This window comes from Triticum aestivum, chromosome 5D (genome assembly GCF_018294505.1).
Source record: "Triticum aestivum cultivar Chinese Spring chromosome 5D, IWGSC CS RefSeq v2.1, whole genome shotgun sequence".
NCBI lineage: Eukaryota > Viridiplantae > Streptophyta > Magnoliopsida > Poales > Poaceae > Triticum > Triticum aestivum.
In genome coordinates, this window is record NC_057808.1 from 534,025,157 (window position 1) to 534,047,085 (window position 21,929).

Genomic DNA, 21,929 nt, shown 5'->3' on the forward strand with positions numbered 1-21,929 from the left:
GACGGACACCTGGGTTTATCTGTTTATTGGACGATATCGTATATGGCTAGTATCGTGTATGAACTTAAAAAAAACAATCATGAGAGCGTGTGCAGACCCGGTGTCAAGAGTGATCTTGACGTACCGGACTCTTGGTCTTATGCCGCGCGAGGCTAGCTAAAATGTTTGTACTAGGATGGACATAAGTCTCCACGTTGACTGCAGCAGGTCACTCCCCACATGTTGTATGGGGATAAAAGTTGATGCTTGCACGAGCAAAACTATCTTGTTCAGTTGAGAACAGATCAGGATCAGTGGTGTAAGGCTCTTGGATGCCCAATGTAAACACTACAAAGACTATCCCGTGTTATGCCATTTGCCTTTGAGTTTTGTAACAGCATGCATGCAGGAGTTAGGAACAAATAATGTATCTTCAGAAAGAAACATCATGCATTCATCCCTTGTTTAATTCAATTTCCTCTTTCATGTGAACCTTTTTGAGTTTGCATAGTGCATGCCTACAGGAATAATTTTTTACTAAACCACCTGTAGGCATGCTTTACAAATTATAAGTACCAATAGTAAAAGTTCTTAACAAAATAAAGTTGAAGCATCCCTTCTGATTGGCATTCACAATATGTTGCAGTTAGTTGTTCGGTAGTCATTACTGTAAGTGAACTCCATGAACGAGGGTTAGGAAGTTTAAAAAAAGAAGAAGGGGCATCACACAGTACATACCTTGTGCCAGTGAAGGTCACGATTAAATCATAAGAAACAACTTAGTAAGTTAGATAAATAAATAATAGCAGCCAATTTATTTTCAGTTAAGTGGGTATAACTTGATTTCATAATGGATATACACTTCCAAAAGGAAAGCATAAACATATGAACCTATTTAGTGCACCCGTATCTTAATCAATACTAGGAAGCTCAGATGCAAGTTTGTTTGAAGAGAGAGAGAGAGAGCATTTTTCGATATTAGGGGATTGAACCGATTCACAATAGTAATTAGGAAATACTATACTAGACTGGATTTATATGACACCACTAGCACATGTTCAAAATCAAATGGGCTAGTAACAAAGTGTCTTGATGATTTGGCATGTATAGTTTTGTTTAGGAAACTCTGCGGTTATAATTACCATACTCACATGTTTGCGCAAAATTGCTTTCGGTCGTGTTTTAATCCATCATCCTTCCTACTAGCCAAAACTTCTTTTCGCTCATGCAATGCCGTTGTGGACACGCTTCTTAATCCATCCAACGCGCTATGCTGCCGAAATTTCCAGCCGAAATTGCCACGACTTGTCCAAAATTTGTCCTTGTTTGTAAGGAAACGCAAACTTTAGGGTGTTGGCTGCAAGATTCCAGGGACTTGGTTGCAAGATCCGATAAAATGTTTGGAGCTACAGCCGGCCCGGCGCCTCTGCTTTGCCTAATCAAAATAACTCAACTGAAAATCAATATCAGTCAACTGAAAATCAGTTCCAAGGAAGACATGTGGAACACACACCATGGAATTAATAGTAGAACAAAGTGGTTTCACAAATTCCTTTTTGACCCACGGACACACGGGGAGGTCCATTTCCACTGTAATTAAAATGAGATTACAATCTTCAAGCTGCTGTAAACTTAGATGCGTCAAGTAAACCTCTCTATATAAAGAGAGGAGATGTATCAATCTAATCAAGCAAGAATTAAGAAGGAAATCCCTTCCCTCTTGTCTGGTCGTGGGCAAAAGGCCCCCGGCCGGCCCTCTCGCACCCTCCTTCTAGCAGCGCCATAACAGCAGGTGCATGCCCCGGCATGTGTGTGCCCTTGCGAATGCCCGGCACGAGGAGTTTGGATAGACGTGCAATGCATATGTAGCCCCCCCCCCCCCCCCCCCTCCTAAGCCTAGAAGATATGATCGATGAAAATAATAGTGAAGCACTAGGATCAGTTAGGTGGATTGCATGGACGGAACCGACATAGGTGAAAACTATTTATCTCTTACTACCAGTTCTGGTTTCCTCCGTATTTCAATCCACCGCCAGTTCCATTTACATCGCATGCTGCATGCCACCTGACCATGCTTGCTCTGCATAGCTTGCATGCCTACGCGTCAACCGGACCGATGCATTTTTTTAAAGGATACATCTAAGGTAGACGTATCGGTATCATAGAAGAGCAACTCTAGGATGGCTTCCTCGTCAATGCCAGGATGGCTACCTCATCAGTTTACAAGCAACATCACTTAAGACCAAACTCCTCATACCGACTACTAGTACTTGCTATCCAACAATGTATCCATCCTAAATGGTACAAACCCATCACTCCGCAATAGATTCATTGTCCTCCAACTTTGGCCTTCCTCGGCCACTTGTTCCAGAACCGTGGCAGCCGAAGGTGATGCCCCATTGAAGCCAACATCATTGTGGTGTTCTCATATGGCCGAAGCCACAAGTGTCACTGCCGTCCAAGAATCTCTCGAGAGCCCCCGGTCCCATGTCAATCAAAGTCCACTACTCGTGTTAGAAGTATATTGTTTTGAAGCTAGAGATAGAATAGGTTTAAACCACGCGTAACTTGTCTTATACTCCCAAGTCTCATTTCCTCACATTGTACGAGGGTCAGATCAGTACGACAAAAATATTTGACTCTTTCATAGTGATATTGGAGCGGTTACTCTAGCGATATGATCCTATGTTCTTACAGCACTTTCATAGTTCGCCGCCCCTGAAGTGATTAATATTCTCTCCTCGAGAGCGCAACATCCGGTCAATCAAAGATCAAATCGATTCTCTAGATTAGGCCCAATCCAGTTTTCACCTTCACAAATACGAAACCCCATTAGATTAGTTTTTCTGTAGCTACAAATAAATCTCGACAAGCCTTGGATTATTAAATTCTAGTGAGCAGCAGCGCAGAACCGACGTCGACGTGCATGGCAATGCACAACTCTAGGGATACAAGGGCCGGCCGACCTCCCCCCTTGCTCCTTTATATACGGGGGCAAGGGGGCACCCTAGGACACACAAGGGAGGCCGTTAAATCTCTTCCTTCGGGCAAGGCTCCGGGCCCAGATGGCTTCACCTCAGAGTTCTTGCGCGCCTGTTGGGACATTATCAAGCATGACATGTGCAACGCTTTCGGCAAGCTTTACCACCTTAATGGCCTGGGCTTCCAGAAGCTTAATGAAGCGCTTGTCACTCTCCTCCCGAAGAAGCCCGACGCCACCACCTCGCTGACTACAGGCCTATCAGCTTAATTCATCTCCTGGCCAAGCTTTTTGCCAAGGTGTTGTCACTCCGTCTCGCTCCACGGCTTGGGAGCATGGTGTCGACCAACCAGAGCGCGTTCATCGCAGGTCGCAGCATTCACGACAATTTCATCCTGGTTCAGCAGACCGCCCGCCAGCTGCACAACATGAGGGCTTCTCGCATCCTTCTCAAGCTTGACATTGCACGCGCCTTTGACTCCGTCTCATGGCCTTTCCTCCTACAGCTCCTTGGACACCTTGGCTTTGGCCCAAGGTGGCGCGAGTGGATCTCCATCCTGCTCTCCACGGCGAAGACGCGTGTGCTCATCAACGGCAATCCGGGCCATCCCCCCATCTGCCATGAGAAAGGTCTCCGGCAGGGTGACCCCGTCTCTCCCATGCTTTTCACGCTGGTCATCGACGCGCTCAACCCCCTCCTCCAGCACGGCATCAGGACTGGAGTGCTGCGCCGCCTCACTGAGCGTCGGATGGCCTCGAGCATCTCCCTGTATGCCGATGGCGTGGTTATCTTCTGCCACCCGGACCCCCACGAGCTTCAGGTCATCCGTGAGCTGCTCCGTGTCTTCGGCGCCGCGACTGGGCTGCACACCAACTTCCGGAAATGCTCCGCCACGCCGATCCATTGCACGGCCGAGCAGACCGCGTTGGTCGAGGGCACGCTCGCCTGCCCGATAGCGCACTTCCCCATCACATACCTTGGCATCGCACTCTCGACCCGAAAAGTTTCCGCGGCGGCCCTTATGCCCATGGTGGAGCGCATGGCGCGCAAGTTGCCGACTTGGAGAGCGTCCCTCCTCTCGCATGGAGAGCGTCTAGCCCTGGTGCGCCACGTTCTCACCGCCATGCCCGTCCACCTGCTTATGGCCATGGCGCTCCGGCCCACTATCCTCAAGAAGATCAATAGAATCATGCACGACTTTCTCCGGCACGGCGAGGCCGATGCCTCTGGTGGAGGTTGCCTTGTGAGTTGGCAAAAGGTGTGCCGCCCCCTGGAGTTGGGCGGGCTTGCCATTCGGGACCTGCAATGCACTGGTGTGGCGCTTCGCACTAGGTGGCTCTGGCTTTAGGCCACTGATCATTCTCGTCCCTGGCGACACCTCCACTTGCCCTTCGATCCCGAGGTCCAGGCTATTTTTGATGCTTCCACATACTGGATTCTTGGCGATGGGACCTCCTGCCTATTCTGGAGAGACCGTTGGATCTCGGGCCGCTCGGTCAGTGAGCTGGCGCCGGCCGTTCTCGCCCTGGTCCCCAAGCGCCGGAGGCGTACGGTGACCGTTGCTCAGGGCCTCCACAACAGGGCCTGGGTGGGAGATATTCAGGGTGCCTTGGGGCCGGCTGCAATGGTCCAATACGTCGAGCTTTGGCGCGCCCTGCAGCCCGTTACCCTATCTCTCGACCCCGATGTGCTGCGCTGGAAGTGGACCGATTCGAGCATCTACACTGCGAGTTCCTGCTACCGAGCCATGTTTGCTCGCTCTACTGTCGCGCCCAACTGGAAACTCATCTGGCGCACGTGGGCCCCTCTGCGATCCCGGTCTTTGCGTGGCTCGCTAGCCAGGATCGCTGCTGGTCCGCCGCCCGCCTCGCGCGCCATGGCTTGCCGCACGATGACCACTGCATCTTCTGTGACCAAGTGCTGGAAACCCTCGATCACCTTCTTCTACAATGCCCATTCTCCCGGATCATATGGCATGAGATCTTCGCCTGGTGCCGGCTGCCAATCCCTCCTCCGGGCACCGATGATTGCTTCCTCGAGTGGTGGGCTGTTTCTACTAGGCGGGTTCCAGCGGCCATGCGGAAAGGACTCGCCTCCCTCGCCCTCCTCACGGCGTGGTCCATCCACTAGTAGAAAACTGGGCTTTGGTCACAGGGCAATATTCACATTAGTCCCGGTTCAGTCACGAACCGGGACTAATGTGAGCATTGGTCTCGGTTCGTGCGGCCAGGGGCCTGCCGGGCCTCGTGGGGGCATTGGTCCCGGTTCGTCCGGCCCCTTTGGTCCCGGTTGGTGGGACAAACCGGGACCAATGGGCCTCGCTCCTGGCCCACCACCATTGGTCCCGGTTGGTGGCTTGAACCGGGACCAGAGGCTCACCCTTTAGTCCCGGTCCATACCACAAACCGGGACTAAAAGGTTGGTCCTAGTTGCGGTCAGAGTTTAGTCCCACCTCGCCAACCGAAGGGCGCTCACACCGGTTTATAAGCCCGTCCCTCTCTGCCTTGTTGCGCTCCTCTCAAAGTGAAAATAGATGCCCTTATACAGGGAATTTGACCTAAATTCAGAGTAAATTTCTTTGAATTTCATAGAAATTTATTATGAATTTAGGTTGAATTTTCTCTATAGGCGCATCTATGTTAATTTTTTTATAGTAAATAAAATAAATAAACCTTAATAAAATAAATAAAAATAAATAAACCTTAATAAAATAAAATAAAATAAACTATAGTAAATAAAATAAATAAACCTTAATAAAATAAATAAAAATAGCTGCAGTAAATAAATAAAAATAGCAGCAGTAAAATAAATAAAAATAAAATAAATAAAGTAAAATACATAAGTAATTAGAAACAAAATGGAATAAAATAAATAAGTTTTTTGTTGTAAGTAGAAACAAAACAAAATAAATAAAGCAAAAGAGAAAACAAAAAACAGGGAAAAAAATTATGCCACCTACTGGGCCACCACGGCCTGAATACGACTTGAAACCCATCCATGGGCCAGGATTCAGGCCCGCAGAAGGCCCAGTAGGCCCCACAGGCAAAGAGAACGGTTAGGCCCGAAAGCCTGCAGTTGAGAGGAGCTCGAGAGGGTGGGCGCAACAGCGCTTATAAACCACTCTCGAGCTCTCTCAACTAGCAAGGTGGGACTAAACTTTTGACGCGGGGCAGCACAAGGCCTTTGGTCCCGGTTGGTGCCACCAACCGGGACTAAAGGGGGGCATGCGTACCGGTTCGTGGCACCAACCGGGACCAATGCCCCCCCTTTAGTCGCGGTATGAGGGGAGACTGACAGGAAAAGGCACGCTTGGAGGGGACTCAATAATATGCAGGGACGGATATTCTTGGTCTCAAGCACACTACACAGTTCTACAGAACTCTACCTTGGTGACCCCGTATGTCGATGAACACAAGAACAGTCTGCGCTCCAAACACCCGGAGCAGTGCGACGACTGGATTACATGTGAACACATCAGGACTTTCAGCAGTTGGTTGGAAACACGTCTCAGAGGTGACAACACTGTTTGTGATGAGCTGTACTCGTTGTCCAGGGGAGTGTTACTGTCTTGTGCATATTCGGTTTCCCTTATTAGTCCAGGTTATGGTAATGTAATTGATGACTTATGCATGCATGCGCAGCTTCCACTATATTCTCCTAGAGATTAAGCTTGAGCAGGGAGTAGTAACCGTCTTAGACTCGAGACGAAAAGATCCCCAGGACTATGTGGACATGACTCAAATGCTTGAGAAGTCAGTTAAATTGATCATTATCCACCATATCAGCAACTTTGTTCATTTCCTGATATTAAGTAATTGTTTTCTTTGTCTGGCAGGGTTTGGAGAAAATTCACCACAAAAGCTCCGGGACTGCCTAAGAAGCTGCAATTTAGACACCCGAAAGTAAGTACTATAGTAGCATGTTCCGCACATCTCCTAGTGATTCAAGCGCTAGTTTCATCAATACCATTTAGCATGCTTGCTTATTAGTTAGATTGACCTCTATTTCTTGTAAAGTGGTTGTGGCAGGAACAAGGGAATGATTTCTGTGGATACTACGTTTGCGAGTCTATCCGCCACACGACATGTGAGCGGGGCTACTCTGACGAACAATATGAAGTGCGTAAGCAATAATATTCACAATTTCATTTTATTACCATCATTTGTGTCGAGTTTCATTTATTCATATATATATGTATTGACCCCCTTCTTCAAATTAGATGTTTCGGATGCGGGATGAACTCCTAGCACCAGATCGTATGCGAGCAATTCAAGAGGAATTGGCGGCATTCTTCCATGACCACGTGATCGCTGAAAACGGAGAATACTATGTGGACCCTGTGTTCTTACAATTTAATTAGGAGATTATATTGTAAGAGATAATTATTGTATATATGTAGCCGGTAGTGTCAGATAGATATACGAGAACTTGTTGTTCGACTAATCTCTCGGAGAAGGAGAGGTGGTCGATATCACTTCTCTCTGTATGCATATGTTCATGACGATCTTCTGTTTCCTTCATTTGCTTACTAGCTAGCGTGTCTAGTCCTCTCCATACGTATATAGTACGTAGCGTCGACCAAGCACGGAGATAAGAGAGGACACTTCTCTCTATTAATTAGCTAGCTAACACAATATATGAAACACCTAAATTAACCCCCCAAAACCCCCCAACCCCTTTCAAAAAAAACAAAAACCCCAGGCCCTGAAATGCTGACGCGTGGATGCCTATTGGTCCCGGTTGGTGACATCAACCGGGACAAAAGGCCCTGCCTATTGGTCCCGGTTGGTGTCACCAACCGGGACCAAAGGCCCCCCTGCCTGGGCTGACAGCAGCGGCCACGTGGAGGAACTTCTGTCCCGGTTCGTGTAAGAACTGGGACTAAAGGGTTAGGGCTTTAGTAACGACCCTTTAGTCCCAGTTCGAAAACCGGGACAAAAGGCCCTTACCAACCGGGGTAAAAGCCCCTTTTTCTACTAGTGATCTGGCGCCATCGCAATGCATGCATCTTCGACCACATGCGCCCCTCTACTACGCACCTTCTCCAGGTCATCAAGGACGACGCTCGGGCATGGGCATCTGCCGGGGCCAAGGACATCGCAAACTTTATGCCTCCCTGATCCGTAGGTAGCTAGTTTGGGGCTGAGCACCCCCATCTATTCTGCTCTTGTACCACTTTTCCACGCCAGCTCTGTGTACGTGGTAAGGTGATACCCGTGTAATGTTAGAATTAATGGGCTAGGCCCATAGCAATTTCTGAAATCTCAAAGCCCATGTGTAAAATGGCAAGTGGTGGTGCTAAGTTTAGTCCCACCTTGGAAGTTGAAGAAGAGTTGGACCTCTTTATATAGTGGGTTCTCTCCACCACTCTAAGTGGTGTGTGAGAAGAGAAAGGGAAAACCACACGCGCGCGCTCGCTCGCCTCGCCTCGCCTGGCCTGGCCGTGCCGTGCCGTGCCGAGGCGAGGCGAGGCGTACATGCGACATGCGCGTGAATGGTCCGCCGAAATCCGGTCCGTCTCCTTGCAGGAGCGCAGCTTCCTTTTGCCGTTTTATTTTTATGTCTTGGCAGACAAGTTTTTGATTTCTTGTTCGGTAAGTATACGAATTAGAAACCGAGTCGGTTTGGGATTGTGGTCGCGATACAATACCGCCTCTGGTCCTAATATATATACAGCTACCGGCTGCGGCCAGAGACACACCGAAAAACACCTAGGGTTTTGCCTCATCTCACAACTTGCGCCGCCATCGTAGTCTACTCCATCCCAAACGCCGGCGTGCATCGGCGCGTGGGAGAGCAGGTCTCCGGAACCGTTCGTCTTTACGATCCTGCACCGGGAGAGGACGAATTAGGTTTTTGGGAAGCGTTGTGCGCGACTGCTCAAATTCGTCATCACGGGTCGTCTTCCGTCCAAGTCGGGCGGTGCTACTCATCGTCGTATTCATCGCCGTCAGCAGCAGATCGTCGCCAACATCGTCATCAACACTGTCGCACCCATAATAGCTAACGATCAGTACGTCCAACATCCTCTGTTCATGTCTGTTTCTACAGCTATTGTTACGTGTTTGCTGCTGTTATGCATGTCTTGCTGTTCTTCTAGTTTGCTAGATTATTGCATGCTAGTATCTCTTCTAGTCATGAATTATTTACTGGAATTAATCATGAACTTGCCTAATATTCCAACAATCCAAAAACCTAAATATAGGCAATTTCCTGAGTTAACTATGGCTGGATTCGCTGATGCACTGAGGCCGGATAAGTTTACCGGTGTGCACTTTAAGAGGTGGCGGGTGAAGACCACGCTCTGGCTTACTGCTCTGAAAGTTTTCCACGCTAGTGTTGGTGCTCCAGAGGGAATGACCGACGAAGATCGGAGAAAATTCCAGGAAGCCAATACTATGTTTGTGGGATGCATTCTGAGTGTTCTTGCTTACCGTCTGTGTGATGTGTACATGCACATAAACGACGGAAAAATTCTGTGGGATGCACTGAATGCAAAATTCGGTGCAACAGATGCAGGTAGTGAACTGTACATCATGGAGAGTTTTCATGACTACAAGATGGTGAATAACCGTTCTGTGGTTGAACAAGCTCATGAGATATAGTGCATTGTGAAGGAACTTGAACTCCTTAAATGTGTTCTACCCGACAAATTCGTGGCTGGGTGCATGATTGCAAAGTTGCCTCCTTCATGGAGGAGTTTCGCCACAACTCTGAAGCATAAGAGACAGGAGATATCAGTTGAAAATCTGATTGCATCTCTTGATGTTGAAGAAAAAGCTCGGGCTAAAGATACCACTGAAAAAGGAGGTGAGGTTCAGCCTACTGCTAACATGGTGCAGAGGTACCCACAGAACAAGAACAAAGGGAAGAACAAACCTGTTTTCAACAAGCCTACCAAGACTACTACCTTCAAGAAGAAGAAGTTCAACAAGGCTGAGCTAGACTGCTACGCCTGTGGGAAGCCTGGACACTTTTCCAAGGAATGCCCTGAACGTGCAGACCGCAGAGGGAAAACAAGCTCCAAGACTGTCAACATGGTGACCGCTAGCAATACTGATGGGTATGGTAATTTACCTATTGTGCTTTCAGTATTTCAATCATCTTCGTGGTGGATTGATTCGGGTGCTAACGTTCATGTGTGTGCTGACATCTCCCTGTTTACTTCTTATCAGGTCGCAAGGGATTCTTCCGTCCTAATGGGGAATGGGTCACATGCTTCTGTTCGTGGCATTGGCACGGTGGATCTGAAGTTTACTTCGGGAAAGATCGTGCAACTAAGGAACGTGCAGCATGTCCCTACTATGAACAAGAATCTAGTTAGCGGCTCCCTTCTATGTCGAGATGGATTTAAGGTAGTTTTAGAGTCCAATAAAGTAATCGTGTCAAGATTTGGACAATTTATAGGAAAAGGCTATGAGTGTGGAGGCTTGTTCCACTTTTCTCTTTCAGATTTTTGCAATAAGTCAATAAACCAAATTTGTGCTAATGTTAATGATGATGCAAGTATTTGGCACTCTCGTTTATGTCATATTAATTTTGGTTTAATGTCTCGGCTATCCAGCATGAGTTTAATTCCAAACTTCACAGTTGCCAAAGGTTCTAAGTGCCATAGTTGTGTGCAATCTAAGCAACCTCGAAAGCCTCATAAGGCTGCCGAGGAGAGAAACTTGGCACCTCTAGAACTCATACATTCTGATCTTTGTGAGATGAATGGTGTGTTGACAGAAGGTGGAAAGAGATATTTCATGACTTTGATTGATGATGCGACTAGATTTTGCTATGTTTATTTGTTGCAAACTAAAGATGAAGCATTAGACTACTTTAAAATCTATAAAGCTGAAGTTGAAAATCAACTAGAGAGAAAGATCAAGCGTCTTAGGTCCGATCGTGGTGGAGAGTATTTTCCAAAAGTTTTTGATGAATTTTGTGAGGAACATGGTATTATTCATGAGAGGACGCCTCCCTATTCACCTCAATCAAATGGAGTGGCCGAGAGGAAAAACCGCACATTGACTGACTTGGTGAATGCCATGTTAGACACTGCTGGTTTATCTAAGGCATGGTGGGGGGAGGCTCTATTGACTTCATGTCATGTCCTGAATAGAGTTCCCAACAATAATAAAGAGAAAACCCCTTATGAGGAGTGGGTTGGGAGAAAACCATCACTTTCTTATTTGCGCACTTGGGGATGTTTGGCAAAGGTCAATATTCGTATTCCTAAGAAACGCAAACTTGGACCAAAGACAGTGGATTGTGTCTTTCTAGGGTATGCTCAACGGAGCATTGCTTATAGGTTTTTAGTTGTAAAATCTGAAGTACCTGATATGCATGTTGATACTATAATGGAATCTCGTGATGCAACATTTTTTGAGAACATATTTCCTATGAAAGATATGCATAGCATTGCTAGATTTTCTTCTGAGATAATTCCTGAATCTAGTACAACTGATGAATATTTCGAACAATCACATGAGGAAGTCCTTGAGAAGGATAACAATGAAGTTCCTAGAAGGAACAAGAGACAAAGGATTGCAAAATCCTTTGGTGATGATTTCATTGTATACCTTGTGGACGACACACCCAAGACGATTGCAGAAGCATATGCATCTCCGGATGTAGATGATTGGAAAGAAGCTGTTCATAATGAGATGGACTCAATTCTTTCTAATGGAACTTGGGAACTAACTGATAGACCATATGGTTGTAAACCTGTGGGCTGTAAGTGGGTGTTCAAAAAGAAGCTAAAGCCTGATGGTACTATTGATAAGTACAAGGCGCGGCTAGTGGCCAAGGGCTACACTCAGAAAGAAGGCGAAGATTACTTTGACACCTATTCACCCGTTGCTAGAATGACCACCATTCGAGTGTTACTTTCCTTGGCTGCCTCTTATGGTCTTATCATCCATCAAATGGATGTAAACACAGCTTTTCTCAATGGAGAGTTGGAAGAGGAGATCTATATGGATCAGCCTGACGGGTTTGTGGTAAAGGGTGAAGAGAGAAAGGTGTGCAAGTTGTTAAAATCTTTGTATGGTCTGAAACAGGCACCTAAGCAATGGCATGAGAAGTTTGAAAGAACTCTGACTTCTGCAGGATTTGTCATTAACGAGGCTGATAGGTGTGTTTACTATCGCCATGGTGGGGGCAATAGTGTCATATTATGTTTGTATGTGGACGACATACTGATCTTTGGTACAAACATTAATGCAATTAATGAGGTCAAGTCTTTTCTATCAAAAAGTTTTGACATGAAAGATCTGGGAGAAGCCGATGTAATTCTAAACATCAAACTTATTAAGGATGAGAGTGGGATTACATTAACGCAATCTCATTATGTTGAGAAGGTCTTGAACCGATTCGGTTTTATGGATAGCAAGCCTTCTCCAACACCTTATGATCCCAGCGTGACACTCAGAAAGAACAAGAAAGAAACGAGAGATCAATTAAGATACTCTCAAATTGTCGGTTCACTCATGTACTTAGCTAGCGCTACAAGACCAGATATCTCTTTTGCTGTGAGCAAACTGAGTAGGTTCATGTCCAACCCGGGTGATGATCATTGGCATGCACTAGAAAGGGTCTTGCGCTATCTGAGAGGTACTATGAGTTACGGAATTACTTATTCAGGGCATCCTGCTGTGCTAGAAGGATATAGTGATTCAAATTGGATCTCCGATGTTGATGTACTTTACGCAACAAGTGGGTATGTATTTACTCATGGTGGTGGCGCAGTGTCATGGAGGTCTTGCAAGCAAACCATATTGACGAGGTCAACTATGGAAGCAGAATTAACTGCTTTGGACACAGCTACTGTTGAGGCAGAATGGCTGCGTGAGCTCTTGATGGACTTGCCAGTTGTTGAAAAACCTGTACCGGCTATTCTTATGAATTGTGATAACCAAACGGTTATCGCTAAAGTGAACAATTCTAAAGATAATGCAAAGTCATCAAGACACGTGAAAAGACGTTTGAAGTCTGTCAGGAAGTTGAGAAACTCCGGAGTAATAACTGTTACGTATATACAAACAGACAAAAACCTGGCAGATCCCTTTACAAAGGGACTATCACGAAATGTGATAGATATTGCATCGAGGGAGATGGGTATGAGACCCATAGATGTTACACCATAGTAGTAGCCCAACCTTTGTGATCGGAGATCCCGTGAATTAGGATCTGGGAAGAACAAGCTATTGGTTAACTGAGGAGAGTAATAACTTATGATCGTCTCCAAGTGAAGATGCAAAACTCTCAGAGCTGTAAGGCTCAGATCTGTAAGGCAGGTTGGCAACATGCCTTAATGTGGTTCTATTGGCTATAATTAGCAAAGATGCTGTCCTACAGAGCAGTCTTGAAAGAACACACCTATATGAGTTCTGACTGTAAACGTCGCATCTATGAGATTTGGGTGATCTCTAGTAAGCTCACGAAGAGACCAGGGAGTATGACGTATAAGCTCCAAACCGCGGGGTAGCCTACTGGCGGTCAGGTACTGGTTAAGACTTTGAGTGAAACCTGTTCACACAAAACTAGCAATTCAAGGCATAGTCCATTGTCAAGTTGTGAATGGATGTAGCTTAAAGTTCTAGGCAGAAGTTCAACTTAACAGTCTCTGCTGAAACACTGGTATATTAAACAAGTGGTGAGAGAAGGCAAATCTCTAAATGGGTATTTGAGATCTGGTGGGGGATTGTTAGAATTAATGGGCTAGGCCCATAGCAATTTCTGAAATCTCAAAGCCCATGTGTAAAATGGCAAGTGGTGGTGCTAAGTTTAGTCCCACCTTGGAAGTTGAAGAAGAGTTGGACCTCTTTATATAGTGGGTTCTCTCCACCACTCTAAGTGGTGTGTGAGAAGAGAAAGGGAAAACCACACGCGCTCGCTCGCCTGGCCTGGCCGTGCCGTGCCGTGCCGTGCCGTGCCGAGGCGAGGCGAGGCGTACATGCGACATGCGCGTGAATGGTCCGCCGAAATTCGGTCCGTCTCCTTGCAGGAGCGCAACTTCCTTTTGCCGTTTTATTTTTATGTCTTGGCAGACAAGTTTTTGATTTCTTGTCCGGTAAGTATACGAATTAGAAACCGAGTCGGTTTGGGATTGTGGTCGCGACACAATACCGCCTCTGGTCCTAATATATATACAGCTACCGGCTGCGGCCAGAGACACACCGAAAAACACCTAGGGTTTTGCCTCATCTCACAACTTGCGCCGCCATCGTAGTCTACTCCATCCCAAACGCCGGCGTGCATCGGCGCGTGGGAGAGCAGGTCTCCGGAACCGTTCATCTTTGCGATCCTGCACCGGGAGAGGACGAATTAGGTTTTTGGGAAGCGCTGCGCGCGACTGCTCAAATTCGTCATCACGGGTCGTCTTCCGTCCAAGTCGGGCGGTGCTACTCATCGTCGTATTCATCGCCGTCAGCAGCAGATCGTCGCCAACATCGTCATCAACACTGTCGCACCCATAATAGCTAACGATCAGTACGTCCAACATCCTCTGTTCATGTCTGTTTCTACAGCTATTGTTACGTGTTTGCTGCTGTTATGCATGTCTTGCTGTTCTTCTAGTTTGCTAGATTATTGCATGCTAGTATCTCTTCTAGTCATGAATTATTTACTGGAATTAATCATGAACTTGCCTAATATTCCAACATGTAACCCTGTCACTATTGTTTTCTACCTATCAATGGAATGATACGCATCTTGCGCATTCGCGAAAAAGCATCTGATCTACTACAGTCGCACAGAAATTCACAAAACCAACATGAAAAACTTGTAATACAACCACATAAGCATCGATCTCCCACAACACCATCAACATCATCACCGTCAACATGCAAAACCTACCATATTACCAAAACGGCATCTAATCTACCACATCCTCACACAAAATCATGATGCAATACTTGCATAAACCATACCTTCAAATCTACTCTAGTCTATAACATGCTCACAGATCTAAGCTACAAGAAGTATGGTTTGATGTTACTTACAACCATCGAAGGAGCGGGGAGGAGACGGGGAACAACTCTGAGAAAATGAGGAAGAAGGATTGCCGCCGCTGACCACCAAAAACTAGCGGGGAGGAGATGGGAAAGCATGGAAGGTTGGGGAGGGTGACACATGCAACTCTTCCAAAAGCTAGCATGCATGAACCCCAATGCAACGATTACGAGTTAATGGCATATATATAACTAGTGCACTAATCTTGAAGCCACTAGGTGGCTGCATGCATGCGTGCCCCTCTAGGGACACACGCGGATGCTTTCGATCCGTAGTTGTGGCACCCGCGCGGCAGGGCAACCAAGCGGAGACAACAGACACCGACATCATGTACGGCCGGACACGGTACACCGACAAGGTACGACTACGCGTTCCCAACCAGCAAAGTGCGCGCGTGGTCTCTACATCCCTCGAGCGCACCACCGCACGCACGATCGCCTCTACACCACAACCATGCGCCCATCTACATCGGTCGTTTTGATGATTTTTGAAAATAAATGTTAAGTTTCAATTGTTCAAACTTTAGTGCGAGCGGCCGTAAAATCATGACTTTTGTGTCTATGAGTGACAAACAAAATATTTTAAATTTTTATCAATGAAACTTGGTAAGAGTGAGCGAGAAAATTGCAAGTTTCCGTTGAAAAAATGTAAGTTTCAGCAATTGAAACTTAAAACTTATTGTGCGGCCGTGCACGATTCAACTACTTCGCGAATCGCGAGGCAATTGAGCGTTCGGGCAGGGCTTGGCAGGAGCATGCCCCTGCAAATTTCCACTTTTTGGCATACTGGTTTACTTAATTAATGCATTGTGTAATGTGTATCCCAAATTCCTGCATTGTGTAACGTGTATCCCAAATCCCTTGATTCCTCGGATTGATATGCTGTAGACCACAAAAGACATAGACGCTAATAGTAGCAAATGTTATCAAGGCTTTTACACATTTGCTATTTGGCACTGGTTTAATTATTAGTGCTGCTTGATGCTATTCATGCATTGTGTAAAATGTATCCCAAATTCCTTGATTCCTAGTTTCGACGGTAATTGTCTGGTTCTGCGTTACCACTGCAAATTTGCCATCTTATTTCCTGCTTTATGTTGGTTGTTAAAAGTAAATTTCTTGCTTTACCACTGCAAATTTACATGCACGATGTGTTTCTTGTGCTGGTACGATATTGATTGATGTGCATGCATTTAGACAAACTTCACTTGCTTTGAGCTTATTTTGCAATAATCCGCACATTTACTGAGGGGCAATAACTTGAATTGTTTGAAATAAAATTTAGATACTTACAGGTCAAGAATTTTGAAATACTCCTGCCATTATTTTGTTAAAATAGACGAGTACGGCAACGAGCGTCACCATTGACCTAGTAAAAGCAATATAAAATAGAACCTGCTGATGGCCATATTTGCAACTTAGAGAGACACGATATGCCAGCCTGAATAAGTGTTGCAGACTGATCACAATTTCTTCCGGTGATACTTTTATGATAATCAAACTAATCTGTTGTTTGCCCTTCATTTTATCACATCTATGTCCTTGCTTCGCCTTTCCAAAACAGACATGTAGAACACACACACCATTGAATTCACAAGTTTTCCCTTCTGACCCACGGACACACGGGGAGGTCCATTTCCAACTTCCACACACTAGGGTGTTGCTATTGCAAGGGAAATCTGTAAAGTGTTCACTTCAGTATCTCTAGAATCTGATTTACATTCTTAGCATCCTCGCTACAGGTGTCGTGATATTAGACACTGTGTTGCCTTTAGATGATAAATCGATAGAGTTACTAAGCTCCCACGGATTACTCGCATGGGGTGAATCCAGGCTTTAGGCTGGTCACAATGGGCAGGAACTTAGGAGTAACATCACACACTCCAATGCAACTTTGCTTATGTGGCACATATTTAATGAAGAGAGAGCTGCTTGTGGTAACTAGCTAAAGTTACCGGAACATCACACACTCCAAGAAACAATGAGTCTATGACCTAATAAATACATCGTTGCATGACACTACATATATGTTCCTACCCACTATGGAGGTAGGTTACTAGCTTATGTTCCTGCCCATTGTGACCAGCCTTAGGCAGCATGTGGACCACGTTCGTCAGTGTGAGAAAGCGAGGGGATCCTCCGGTCAAAGTGAGATAGCGACCGCCACACCTGGTCAACGCGGCCTCGTGTTTCTTTCTCCTTCATCCCATCGTGCATTGACTTGGCTGCTAGGGTTCCGGTGGTCAGCCGCCTCTCGCCGGTAGCCGCGACTATGAGCTTCCTCAGGCCGCCGACCGTGACCTTCCTAAAATACCCAAAAGCCAGCACGCAACTCCCATGCTCCGCTCCTCGCAGAACACGACGATGCTGCCTAACACAACGGCGGCGGCGACCAATAGCCGATCTGCGGGGCGCCTCACCTCGGCGCGGTGTCTGGCGGCGTGGGCCCCTACTGCTTGGCAACGGCAGTCCACGGCAATACGGCCGCGCCCCTCGGCCAGAGCACGGAGGAGCTACGAGAGGCGGGCTCGACCCAGCGTTCGGAGTCCAGATCCATGACCCACCGTGGCAGGGGCGGATCTGGGCCCCAGGCCCCCAGGGCCCAGGCCCGGGGCGTGGCATTTGTTTTTAGTTATTACCTATGCATGTTTTTAAATGGGCCCGGGGCTTGGCCCAATACACATCCAGCCATCTAGGGCCCAGGCCAGGCAGTTGCTCCATCAGCCCACCGCTCGCGTCTTCCGCGGCTGTCCACGAGCGCATCAGACCACCGCTCGACTGCCCCTGCTCCCTTCGTTCCCCAATGCCCAGACCTAGATCGACGCAGCCACGCCCACGCAGGCAGCAGCCGCCGCCGCCCGCCGGTGATCCCCTCCGCTCCGCACTCCCTGCTCGCCTACTCCGCCGCTCCCCACCTGCTCCTGTCCGCGCCTCCGCCTGCTCCGCCTCCGCGGTCCGCCGCCCGCCCGCGCCCTCCACCGCTCGCCCAGCCTGGGCTGGTCCCCTGCTGCTCCGGCCTCCGGTGCTCGCCGGCTCGCTGCCGGCCGCCTCGACCTCTCCTGGCTCCACGCGGCCACGCCGTCTTCCCTCAATCCCTCTGCTGACTGCTGCCCAGAATTGGTAATGGGGCTGTTCAGGCTGTTGTCTGTTGATACAAATTTCAAAGAGTAGACATTTTTTATCCGCAATCTGATTATGGAGTTGGTTGCTGCTGCTGTCAAACTGGTTGCTACTGTTAATGTCAATTTCATTTCATTTTGTAGAAATAAAAGATGAAGAGATATTTTTCATCCGTGGCCGCAACAGAAGTGTCTACACCCAGAGTTTTAGCAGGGAATCAAGGGGCCGGGAGGACTGAAGCAACTCCAGAAAATGAAACAGCTGGAGAAATGGGACCACCGCCTTCAATCTCAACTCGAGAAAGCAACATTTTTGTTATTCCTGATTCTGCTCGTGGTCAACTAAGGGAAGGTGATATTCAACCTGATCCTGGTCGTAGGAAACCTATTGAAAGCTTAGATCCGGATATTAGAGATGTTGCTAGAAGGATGTATGTAAATATGGGTCCATGCCAACCAACTGGTCATAAATTTAAAAAAGAAACTAGAGGAAATTCTTTGAAAAAGAGATCCTTTCAAGCTAAATGGTTCGAGAAGCATTCCGATTGATTGGAATATAGTGTTGCTAAGGAGGCAACCTTTTGTTTATATTGCTTTCTTTTTAAGCAACCTAGAAAAGAAAACTATGGTGTTGAGGCATTCACAACAGTAGGGTTTATAAATTGGAAGGATGGACTTAGTATTATTGATACACATGTTGGTAAACATGATAGTGCTCACAATAAAGCTAGACAACAATATGTGGCTTTCAAAAATCAAAGGCAATCTGTTGTAAATGTGATGGATCGTGGCACCATAAAGACCCAAGAAGAATATAGAGCTCGTCTTATCATTATTTTGGGTGTTATAAGATTTCTTCTATTACAAGCTCTTACTTTTCGGGGTCATGATGAGAGCTCGAGCTCATAGAGCGGCTTCTCTAAAAGCAGCTTTGGATGGTATGTTTCTTAAACATGGCTTGTCTATGTCTAAATTGAGAGGGCAAGGGTACGATGGAGCTTCTAACATGAGAGTGCAATTTTGGACGTTAAGTTTTTCTCTCGTGACAAAAAAAAAAAAATTGGGCCCGGGGCTTGCTCCAATCCTGGATCCGCCACTGCACCGTGGATGTTGGTTGCTGCCTGCCCTCTACCACCATAGGTCATCGGCCACCTCGAGTTTTCCCCATCGGTCGTCGACTACGCTGCTCCGACTCGTGCCGTCCCCTCCTCCTTCCCTTGTGTACCCTCAACAATGGCTAGCGACTGGAATAGTGGCAGGACAGGCGGCGATATCCTCCCTACAGCTCTACCGCCATGGATGCGCCACAGATTCACATGGGTTGACCGTTTCTGCCATGGATCTGACTCATGGTGGACTGCATCGACCATCGTGACCTTCGTCCCACAGCTCACCGGTAACCTAACCTCTCACCCCGAGGTTTTTGCAATCTTGGTTACTCCTTTTGTGTTCAGGTTAGAGAATGGGGAGCCTTTATTTTTTTTCTGTTGTAGATCTTCGTTCCATTTTTCTTTCATGGTCATATCTGGAAATGAACAAATATTCCCCCTCTTATATTGGCAGAAAAAGGGAATTTGTTTTGTGCCATTGTTGTAGGCAATAGGATAGGTTTCTTTATCCCGTGTTCATTAGGAAGCTTCCCCAGTAGTTGTATAAATGTTAGGGAGGCAAGTAGCACAACAGGACCAATCTCTGTATTGATGTTATGTGTGTCCAATTAGGGAGATGTGCTATTTGGTGAGAACAGCTGCATGTTTGAGGGTAGGTAAAGATGCAGCAAAAATGTTGTAAGAATACAAAAGGTGAAGATACACAGCAGAGTTGTCATTGTGAAGTAGTATTACTGTAGAAGAAATACAAATATAGAAATACGATCAATGGAGATAGTATCTTTTGATGTAATATGTATGTACCCTTCAGTTCAAACATAAAATGTTATCACTATCAGATAAGACCATTCAATAGCAATATAATGAAGTTCTGAAACCAATATGCAAATCTTACACCAACAGGTCTGCAACGGCGCAGTTCAATAACTGGGATAAGGCTTCCTGGTTGTTGCGAATTAAGAGAGAGGCTCATAGTAAAATATTTGTTAATACTTTGCACTCTAATGGTGTGATTGGTTGGGTGTATAAGCTTAGGCTGCCATTCTGAGTTGCTGCATACTCTTTTCTTTTTCATCACACTGAAATCCCTGTTCCTTTTGAATCATTGGTACATTATAGATGACAAAATTGTATGGCCCTCGATATGTGCAAAGCTTTCAGAGGAGCTGCAACACACAAGAAGCAAAGTGAGTGCCCTTGCTTATGAGAAGGCAAGCTACTAAGACGCACAAATGTGAGAACTTCTGATCTATTGGGAATGTTTAACTACATTTTGATTCAATAAAATCTGAACATGATCAAGAGACCTGAGATGCAAACTTCTGTTCCTGAATCATGGAGTTACACAAGAGAATGATATCAGTCTACATTAGCAAGAGGTTACAGGCAATGGACTTTCCCTGTATATTTTCATTTGCAATATTTCGTCTTATTATTGTATATTGAACCTCCTGCCCACTACTATTACAGATTATATCTTAAGATGTGTATATAGAGAGAATGGGAGATAAAATAATGTCTTTTTTATTTTTTTACTCAGTAAGTCTATGTTCTGAATTTATAAGTTAGTAGAGTATTGATGTGCTGCATAATTTTGGACTCCACATGCTTTTCTGGAGATTATTAGGAGCAGCACAGTACCTGAACTTTAGAGAACCTGTTGTAAAAAATTAGAAATTGGCACCTAGGCTCAACACAGACAGTGTTATGAGGGTGTCTCACTATTTTAGATTTTCGTAATATAACTTTTAGAAAGGATACAGATTAAAAATAAATTGGGATACCCTTGCATCGTTGTCGTGATACCATCATGGTATGAAATAATGCAAACTATCAAGAATCCTCTCAGAATCTGCTCCAAAGTACATGTTTTGTTATTTTTCCTACATGTGTGCTTATTCCTGAAGTACAGAAAGTAGTCTATATTATTGTCGAGTTGGTTATGTAGCAATGCACTTAGAATCATAATACAAATTCAGTTTTTGGTCATACCAATTCACAAGCTATATGTAAATAGATTGGTGGATATTTCTACAGTCATTTGGATAAATATATATCCTTTTGCCTTCTTTCTTTCTTTCTTACCCAAAGCAATGAAACAAAACTATTTATTGTCCACTGTTCTTTCCTTTTTGTTTCATTGCTTGCTATTTTGTTAGGGTTTTTTCTACCAGCTTTCAGCGTGATTGAAGGAAGCACAGACAAAGTAACAGAGTTTGGTAGACATGGTGTACTTTCCCAATGGAAGTTATTTTGTTATACCCTTCCATGTTGTGCTGAATGTATGAGCTTTAAATAACAATGAACTTTACATTGTAGATATTGAAAATCTTTTTTAGCATGATGCCGCTGCTGATGATAATTATTAGAATGCGACTGATGCTGCGGCTGTTTTTTTTTTCACTATCAAATTACTTGGAAAAGCCTTGCATTGTTGTTGGTTTCATTGCTACAGATCTAAGGTGACAAGAGATAAGGAGGGAGGCAGTGGATGGCAATTAATCTGGCCAGCAGCATCAGCGCGGCGGACAGCCTGGGCGACGTAATGTGCATATGGTTTTGGAAGTTTGATCTTAGCCTATTTTTAATCTACAAAATTAGTGGATTTTGCCGCAAGGAAAAAGTTGTTAATTTTACACATACTCCCTCCGTCCGAAAATACTTGTCATCAAAATGGATAAAAAGGGAGTGTCTAGATACATCCCTTTTTATCCATTTTGATGACAAGTATTTCCGGACGGA

At 45.8% G+C, this 21,929-nt stretch overlaps 1 long non-coding RNA gene across 2 annotated transcripts; it reads left to right on the top strand.

Moving 5' to 3' along the window:
* The first annotated feature begins 17,547 nt into the window (after positions 1 to 17,547).
* On the top strand, positions 17,548 to 21,836 carry LOC123123570 (uncharacterized). 2 transcript variants are annotated; one of them, XR_006460677.1, is made up of 3 exons: positions 17,695 to 18,079; positions 18,223 to 19,474; positions 20,307 to 21,836. It is a non-coding gene; the product is annotated as an uncharacterized lncRNA (long non-coding RNA). The 2 variants fall into 2 exon arrangements; XR_006460676.1 differs by lacking the exon at positions 20,307 to 21,836 and having other exon boundaries at positions 17,548 to 18,079; positions 18,223 to 20,051.
* Positions 21,837 to 21,929: the final 93 nt, after the last annotated feature.